The following is an 8,971-nucleotide window of genomic DNA, read 5'->3' as shown; positions in this document are numbered from 1 at the left end:
TGAAAAAAATGAGGATGAATAGAAAAAAATTATAAGTGAAGTGTTAAAGGTTGATACGTTAGAGGGTTTGGATGATGATATTATAGAAAGATTCTCTAGTGGCTTAGAAATTTTCCCAACCTCTACTTCTCAATTTGATACCTGTGATTTCTATTCTTTATGCTCACTCCACTTATGTCATTCATGAAGGAATTTTTCATTTTAAACCCAAAACCCATATTCTTAATGGTAGTACTTGTATCATTGGTACTAAAGTCAATGACCACCTTTATTGGTACATATTGTAGTATTTTTAGATTTTTCATAGAGGTGGAACACAAATCTACCTATAAGCACCACATACACTTAGAGTTTATCATTGCATATTTTATGTAAAGGAAGAGAATGATGGGTAGATTCAGGAAGGAAATGTGGTTTGATTCTTTAATACCAATGAAAGTCAAGCTTTTGACTTTAAATAAAGTGTTTCTTGGAAAGCAACCTAAACTTTACATTTCATGTTTTGCTTTCATTTATTTTGTTTACCTTTTCTTGTACACATTGATGTTTGTTCTTGTTGTAGGTATTTTCTTTTATTTTGTAAGTGAATCAGAGCTTGAAATGGAGATAATAGTTGTAGCCAAACCTAGTGGGAGATTCGATCACTGTGCCTTCTTTTGATAGGGGAGTTCTCTTGTTCTTTTCTTTTATGATTTATTGCTTTTATGCTTACACATTGAGGATAATGTGTTATTTAATTTTGGGTGTATGGAAAAATTGTTCAAAACTTGAAAAATATTTTTTGAATTTTTCTTGATTTTTGCCTTGAAATTAAACTTGACTAGTGGTAGTTTGAATCATTATTCTTTAATTAGTTCTTCATGAAGCCAATGATAGGTAGAGATTAAGAATGAATATAACTTTAGGAAAAGATTGAATGTGTGTGAAATATGAGATGATAGCTAGTCTTAGTGAATTCTTTAATATGGTATTCATTTGTGAGTGATATCTTGAATATTGAATTGCATTTTTTATCTATTAATGAGTATGTGAGTATGAGATTGATTTTGCATTAGCTTTTAGAGTTGTGTTTAAAGATTCTAAAATTTAATTTGATCATTTCTCAAGGCAAAATCCTAGAGGACACATACTTAAGAAAATGATATAGGTTATCTTTGGATCAATTGAGCCTTTCGACCCATCCTTGATACAATATTTCCATAGTCACCCCATTTAAGTCTTATAATACCTTTTCTTTCTTTTGAAACCACATTACAAATTTGATATTTTGTATCTTTTTAGTCCCTTGCCCAATATCTACATTAGGACATTCATTTACCATTTGTGAGCTATGCATTATTAGGGAGGAAGGGTGGAGCTCGGAAAAATAATGGAAAAATAAAAAATAAAAAAAGAAAAAAAAGTTAAAAAAGAAAGAAAAAGAAAATAAAAGCAAAAACAAAAACAATAAAGTGGTGAAAAAGCAAAGAAAAAAAGGAAAGAAAGAAAAATATGTAAAATCAAAGTTTATAGGGTGATTCTTCAGTCAAGCTTACCTTTCTTACCTTGAGAGCTCAATGATGAATCATCCTTGAGATATGAAGCATTGTTAGGGTACATGAGCCTAAATGAATTTTGTCATAGCTTAACCCTAGCCTTACATTACAAGCTTATTAAAGTCCTAAATGATCTTTGGTCATATGTTCTACATTAGTGAAGAGAGACGTGATAAGCACACTTATGGAATATGAACATACTTTCTTGATCATTGTTATTAATGTTTCATGTTTTGCATAACATTACTAGATTTCATGCAAGGATATGTGAGATATGTTGCTTGCTTGTGGAACCATAGTTTGGAATGATCTTAGCCTAGGCAGATTCTTGTTTATTAGCACTTATTCATAATTTTGCTTTAGTCATATCCATTATTCAAATCCATGAGGCATTTTGTTGAATGAAGCATTGAGGGTATATTATGATTCTTGCTCAATCCTATTTTGCTTGAGGACAAGCAAAAGCTTTAGTTTGGAGGTTTGATTACATAAAATGTTTAGCTATTCATGCTCATTTTTAATGCAATTTAATTCATATTTCAACTTGTTCTTTAGGATTTTTGGTAAAATTGCTCCTAAATACACATTTATCTCATGTGTACATACAAATTATGAAAATGAGAAATTCTAGTCAATTTTGATACAAATTTGAGGATTTTTGGTGCAAATTGGGCAAATGGCCTAAACTAGTGTCAATAGGTCACATTAGTATTAAGGGAGTTTTTCTTGACTTTTCTTGCATTATTTTTTAATATTATTTTCATAGTTTTTTTTTTTTTTTTGTGACTTGTATGATAAAAATGTTCATGAAATGTTGGAATTTTTTTAGCAAAAAGAAAAGAAAAAAATATATATGAAGCATGCAAGAAGGATATCAATGCATGGTGCATGTAAAGAGCACTAAAATTGCAAAGCACAAGCTAGTTTAGGAACACCAATTAGATGGACTGATCTGGCACCTTCAAGAGTTTTGATTGATCACTAATTTGACTCCTTAGACTAGCATTTACCAGTGAAAGAAGCATGAAATCTATTGAAGATGGGAACCAGACCAAGTGCAGCAACCCAGCCATATGCATTAGCAAAAAAAATGGTCCAAAAGCTCTAGCTTCTAGGAGATTTTTCTAGAATTGTTTTGAGACTTGAAGCTCCTCCCCTCTACCTATAAATAGGGAGAGAAAGCTAGCCATCTAGGGAGAGTTAGATTAAGATTTTAAATTTTTTCTTCTTTATTTTTTATGCACTTTCCTTTCCACTATTTTCATTTTCTTAGTAGCCAAACATTATTTTCTAGCATTTTCCCTTTGATTTTCTTTGCAATCTTAGTGTTTCTCAAGTGTTTTTTCAGAATCTTCTAATAAAATTTGCATTTGAATTCATTTTCTAGCTTAACTTTACTAACTTTATACTCAAATATATTTTTCAATATGTCAGTTTTGACCTACTATAGTTTTTTTATCATATCTCATTCAAATCTGTTGTTGTTCAATTTTTTTTCATAGTTCTAGTTCAATTAACTACAACATAGTAAAAATTCAGCTTCAAACTTGCACCACAGCTTTCCAGATCAAGATTGGAAGATTAGTCTAGATGTAAGTGATAATTGCTGGTTAGATGTGACCAATCACTTTTGGTGTAGAACTGCTCTCTCCTTGGTGAGTTAATTGCCTTCTTTTCATTCTAATTATTAGTTTTACTTGTTTAGTTATTGATTCTTACTTGATCCAACTTATTTCTTTACATTTGATTGCTGTTTGGATCACATTTGTAGTGCATATTTAGTTTTCTATGTTTTTGCATACTATTTGGATTCTTAGCTGGTTAAACTGTTTTTCTTTATTTTGCTATGAATCTTTTTATTGACATCTATAGTAAACTTGTTGTTTGGTCTTTCTTTAGTTCAGTTTAAGCTCATGTTTATTATAAAATTCTAGATATACATTTTTTTCTTATGATTCATTCAAAATTATGTTTTGGCCCCATTTTTGTTTAGATGACTTGGATTACTTTATGCAATTTCTCTTCAATTCTATAAATTACTTTAGTTTTTCATCTTGTTCTTACCTTGTTTTTCCAATTTCTAGCTCATGTTCAACTTATTTTGCACATTTTAGATCCATATCATAAGCCGAAGTTTAGTGTTTATGATTTCCAAACAATTTAGATCTTCCTCTTTTTCATCAAAACTTTTCATTTTTTTCTTAGCTCTTAATCTTCAATTCAAGTTTTCTTGTAGTCTTTTTCATGCTTTTCAAGGTTCATATCATATTTATCTAGTTTTACATGAATTAGATTTAAAATTTTCTCTCAAGAACCAGTTTCTCCAACTTTGAAAATGATCTATGGTTTTTGTTTCTTCTTCACAATTTGCGATTGATTTTCTTTTTTAGTTCTCATTTGAAATTTGATGTTAGCTAGTTCATTAATTGTTTTTATCTTTTATAGTTTACTTTCATATGATTGAAGTTTATTAGAGTTAGCATTACATTTTAGCTTCTCATGCAATTTTTGTTCATAGTTGCTTTCTTACTTTCAGTTTTTTTTTTATTTTGCTTTAAATTGCATTTTCAACTTTTAATTCTAACTTCAATTCCATTTTATTCTTGGTTAGGCTATTGTTCTCTTTAAGTTTCAAGTTGTTTTGATTAATTTCTTAGGTTTAGTTTTCTTACTTAGTTTACATAATGCAGTGCTTTGTTTGATTTTATTCTTTTATATTAGCTTATTTTTCATGTTGATTCTTTGATCGAACCAACTTTAAAAGGGTATGGGAATAATAGGTACTTAGGCTAGGAATCTCTCTAACTAATCATCATGGGATCGACATCTAGATTTTCATAGTCTCTATTATTACTTAAATAGCCTATGCACTTGTAAAGTTTTCTCAATCAACTAGTTATTCAAAAATTTTCAAAATGGTCAACAAAATTGCCCCATATAATGAAGATTCTTAGTCAAAGAGTATGAAATATCTAAACAATTATGACTTTGGGAGTCTCTTGAAAAATGGTGTTTCCTATTAGAAAATAAAGCGGTGACAATTTTCTTTTTAAATAAATTGAATGGTTTAGTATATCAAGGTTCTATTTTGTTTAAGAAGGCTTTACTAGTTTAAGGGCACAAAAGAGATGCATACTTTTTCCATTCAGGCTCACACATGAAATATAAATTTTTCTAAAAAGCATGAATCCCTTGAAAACCAAACATGTTTGACACTTTCTTTAGTATCCCAATGTGGCATTCTGATAGATGCGAAGGTCAGCTATGATTGGCTCAAAATTTTGGAGATTCATTTAGCGGTGAGGAAAGAAGGCTTAAATTTTCAAAATCAATCCCTTTCCATACATTTCAAACTTTTGTGACCTTGATATCTTCAAATCTTTTAAAAAGTTTGGGTTGCCATTGGTTAGCACATCTTATTTAGTATCGAACCAGCTTCATAACATTCGAGGTTTGCTCTAGATTGCTGTTTTGTAGGGTTTTCACCCTAAAGCTGCATTCATCTTTTTTTTCTTTTTTTCTTCTTTTTTCGGATTATTACACCATGTACTTAAAAATTCAAACTTATCCAAAATGAGTTAATGGTCCGAATAGGTAATTAGGTCATAAAAGAAGAGTAAAGGGATTCATGGGTTTTATGATCATTCCTCAAAGAGAAGCTCTTCAATTTTAAGCAGCAATGCTTGATCCAATATGGACTTTTCTAAAGATTTAACATAGGCCAAGGTTCAGAGTTTTCAAAGAAATGGATGATAGGCCCAAAATAAGTGTTTAAGGGTGACTAAAATGAAAGATCTTTTTTTCTCATTTAAAAGATTCATCTTGGGGTATTTTCTTTTCATTTTCCCATACATTCCACTCAATCATTCATTTCCCTTTTTTTCTTTTCTTTTCTTTTGTTCTTTTTTTTTCAATTTTTCCTTTTTTGCTTTCTTTTATTTCTTTTTTCTTCTCTTTTTTTTAAGTGGATTCAAAACTTTGAAAACCTTTTATTAGACATTTACCCTCTAATAACTTTGTAAAAAAAAATTATTTTGGTGCTCTATTGATTGATTTTTCCTTTTTTCTTAGCTAAATAAAATCTTTTTACTCCTAATATGCATAATTTTCTATTTTGAAGGAAATCTTGAAACAAAGAATGAATCTTGTTGAATCTTGAAAAATTTTTATAATTCTTGATCAATCTTGGATGATTCTTAATGCATTGAAATGTTATTGATATGTTCTTGGTGATCTTGGTTTTCTTGAAATTCTTAGAAATCTTGAAGTGAAAATATGTTTAAGATTTGCTTTGTTGAGTTTAAAGGAGTTGAAATTATTCAATCTTGATGAAAAGTGAAGAAAATTCATGCAACAATCAAAGTAGGGAATTTTTGCAACAAAAAATAGTAGAATTGTAATTTCAAGCGAATGGAAGTCCATGGTAGCTTATATAGGTGCACATGTATGGGATTACTAATGGATGACATGGCATTAAGTCATTTCTTATTAGTTAAAAAAGATTACTTGGGGCTTATGTGGCATGACGAGGTGGCAATTCCTTAAGTTTTCCAACTTGGATTTGGATTTTCTATTCTTATTAGGATTTGGTATTCGTATTTCTATTTGCAGTAGGATTTGCATGAGTTATGAAAAGGGGGGTCATATGGGTAGTAAAAGCATGAATTTTAGTTGAAGAAAAACTTTAATTTTTTTCCAAGATTCAAGACTAAGTCGTGTGATGCAATGAAGAGTTCAAGAACATGCAATTTGAAGATGATTTCTGGAAGGCTAGTACACCTTAGCTAAGTGTATATTCTTGGCATGCAAGATTTTGTTCTAGCATTCTTTTATGCATTCTTTGAGTTGCTACATGATAGGAAAAAGATGCTTAAGGTCTAGAAGACAATATATGATCTATAAGAATTCTTTTACAGAGTTTCACTTACATTCAACTTTAAGAAGCTTTCTTGGATAAAAAAAGTTCATTTTGACCAAAATTGTGTGCTGCCACTTAAAGATCTACATTGGCCGAATGCTTCTAGGGTTTTTTGTACTTATAAATACTTCTTTTAGGTCTTAAAAAGGTAAAGAGGATGGGGTGACAAACTAGTGTTATTAGGGTTTTATTTTTTTTTTAGGTTTTATTGTTCTTTTGCTTTCAATTTTTAAGCTTTCTTGTTCTTTTAATTTTTAATCCTTTTAAATTTAGTTTATACACAATTTTTTCAAGTTGTTGATTAAATTAAATTTTGTTTTAAAGTTCTTTTCCATTTGGTTTTACTTGATATTATTGCAATTGCTTCAAAGATTGTTCTTATTATTCAGTTTTAAGTTCTTGGTTACTCAAATTACAATCTTGCATGCTTTTTACTTAATTAATTATAGTTTACATTCTGGTTTGTTTTTATTCTTTTAATTTTAGATTTCATTTATCTTAAAGCTTTCAATTTGTACTTTTAGGGTTAGATTTGCATTCAATTAATGTTTTATATTGCATAGATTGCATGTTTAGGGTTTTAATCTAGTGGATTTGCATGATTTCTTGCATGTTAGTTTTAGTCTGCATAATTTAGTTTCACAATAGTTTTTCTTTTAATTATTAAGTTGATTTCAAGTTAATTCTTGCATATTTACATATTAATCACATTTGGTTTATGGTTATTAGTTGTTGTTTGCATGTGTTGCATGTGATTAGGGGTTTAATTGAAGTGATTAGCTTTCGGTTCTTGCTTGTTATTTTAATTTCGATTTTGTTTTGGTTTATTTAGATTCAATTGCATGTTATTAGGGTAATTTAAGTTTATTGCATGTTTTAAAAGTAAATTAGGGTTAGTTGAAGTTCAATCTCTTACTAATTCAATTCGACTTAGTTCATTTTCCTTACTTTGCATGCTAATTGCATTAGTTCCTATTGGCTTGAGTTGGTTTTAGTTCTTATTCTATTGTTTAATCTTGTATACTTATCTATTCAAAAACTTTTGGTTTAGGTTAATTAAGGTTTATATCGCTTTCTATTTTAATAATTGCATGTTAAATTGATTTCAATTAATTTCGGTTTGGTTAGTGAATGCTATTTTAATTTCAATTTTATCTTGTTTTAATTCTATAGTTTTGGTTTTGGCTAATTTTTCTTGCTTACTTTAGTTATTATCGGATTTGCATTATTGTAGCTTGATTCATATTAGTTTTGCATGTTTTAGGTGTTCATTTGTTTAGTTTATATTATGTTTTTGCATATATCATATTGTTTTGCCTAAGTATAAGGTTGAATGAGATAATTTTAGTACATGCCTTTCATATACAATCTTCGTAGGAATGAACTTTACTTATCACTTTATTACTTGGTATGATTCTATGCAATTACATATTTTCAATCAAGTTTTTAGGATTATTGTTAGAGATTTGAAGGAGTAGTTCCATATCAATGCTAATCAATTTTCTTGTAGCTTGGATTTTATTTTTCTTGTTCTAATATGTTTTGATTTTTCTTGCTTTGTATGCCAAGAGCTAAGAGTTCTAGTTTAGTGCCCTTAGATAAGGAAATAGAGAAAACACTTAAAAAGATCAAAAAGGGTAAAAAGCAAACAAGTCTTGTTGAACCCATTGCTAAACAACTAAAGAAAATCATATAACAGTTAGGGACTATGATGTCCTTTAATTGGATGGGTTTCAACCTAGTATTGGTAGGCCAACCATTTAGGCCAATAATTTTGAATTGGAACCATCTATTGTTAATAAAATTTAGAACTCTGTGCAACTCTATCGGTTATCGAATGATGACCCCACTTTACATTTGAATAATTTCCTTAAGATTTGTGATACTTCTAAGCAAAATGGTGTTACTAATGATGCTATTAGACTAAAATTGTTTCATTTTTCTCTCAAGGATAAAGCTAAAAGTTGGCTAGTGTTTTTCTCTCCTAGCTTAATCATTACATGGATGGCTTACTTCAGAAATTCTTGGTTTGATTCTTTCTTCCATCTAAAATAGCCTAGACTCATAATGATATCACTTACTATAAGCCATTTCAGGCTGAATCACTATTTGATGCATGGGAGAGGTATAAGGAACTATTTAGGAGATACCCTTACCACGGTTTGCCCAGATGGTTACAAGTTCAAATTTTTATAATGGGCTGTTGGGGCAAGCTAGAACAACTATTGATGCTACTGTTTGTAGGGCTTTAATGAGTAAGTTTATAGACAAGGCTTATGATTTGATTAAGGAGATGGCCATGAATAACTATGAGTGGGCCAATGAAAAGATAGTACCTAAGAAATCTACTGAGGTTTATAAACTTGATGTACTCACTACTCTTACTTCCTAAGTGTCTGTCTTAGCTAAGAAAATTGAAAATCTAGGAACCAACCCTTCCTTTAGCCCAGTTAATGCCATCCAAAGCCCATTTATTTCATGTGATAATTGTGGGGGAAATCATAATCTAGATAGGTGT

The 8,971-nt window shown here is 29.7% G+C and overlaps 1 non-coding gene across 1 annotated transcript; it reads right to left on the bottom strand.

Annotated features, from left to right (window-relative positions):
- Window positions 1-8,511: 8,511 nt before the first annotated feature.
- Window positions 8,512-8,617, bottom strand: LOC149518743 (small nucleolar RNA R71). The gene has a single exon (XR_016342506.1). It is a non-coding gene; the product is annotated as a small nucleolar RNA R71 (small nucleolar RNA).
- Between the last annotated feature and the right edge of the window lie 354 nt (window positions 8,618-8,971).

This window comes from Durio zibethinus, chromosome 5, assembly GCF_047325235.1.
Source record: "Durio zibethinus cultivar Kanyao isolate XHJ-2024 chromosome 5, ASM4732523v1, whole genome shotgun sequence".
NCBI classification, from domain to species: Eukaryota; Viridiplantae; Streptophyta; class Magnoliopsida; order Malvales; family Malvaceae; genus Durio; species Durio zibethinus.
Note: the sequence above shows the minus strand (reverse complement) of the source record. Positions and strands in the feature narration are given on the sequence as shown.